Source organism: Nanorana parkeri, unplaced genomic scaffold (genome assembly GCF_000935625.1).
Source record: "Nanorana parkeri isolate BGI_ZX_2015 unplaced genomic scaffold, ASM93562v1 scaffold4287, whole genome shotgun sequence".
Lineage (NCBI taxonomy): Eukaryota > Metazoa > Chordata > Amphibia > Anura > Dicroglossidae > Nanorana > Nanorana parkeri.
The window spans coordinates 18,306-18,607 of NW_017310550.1; positions in this window are offsets into that span (position 1 = coordinate 18,306).

Genomic DNA, 302 nt, shown 5'->3' on the forward strand with positions numbered 1-302 from the left:
CCCGGTCTCCACCCCCCGGCCTCCGCACCCCGGTCTCCACCCTCGGCAGCGTCCATACAGACCGGGGTGAAGCAGCGTGCGGATGAATCTTGTTGGCAGTCTGACAATTGTTGGACCGGTGATGGGCGACCTCGGCACTCCGGCTGTTGTGGAACTACAAGTCCCATGAGGCATTGCAAGACACCGACAGCCGCAGACACGGCTTCCGGAAGCAGAGGTACGATGAGATTTGTAGTTTCACCACTGCTGGAGGTTGCCTTCCCCTGTGTTAGAAAGGACATCCAGGCTCCTCGGACACTGGC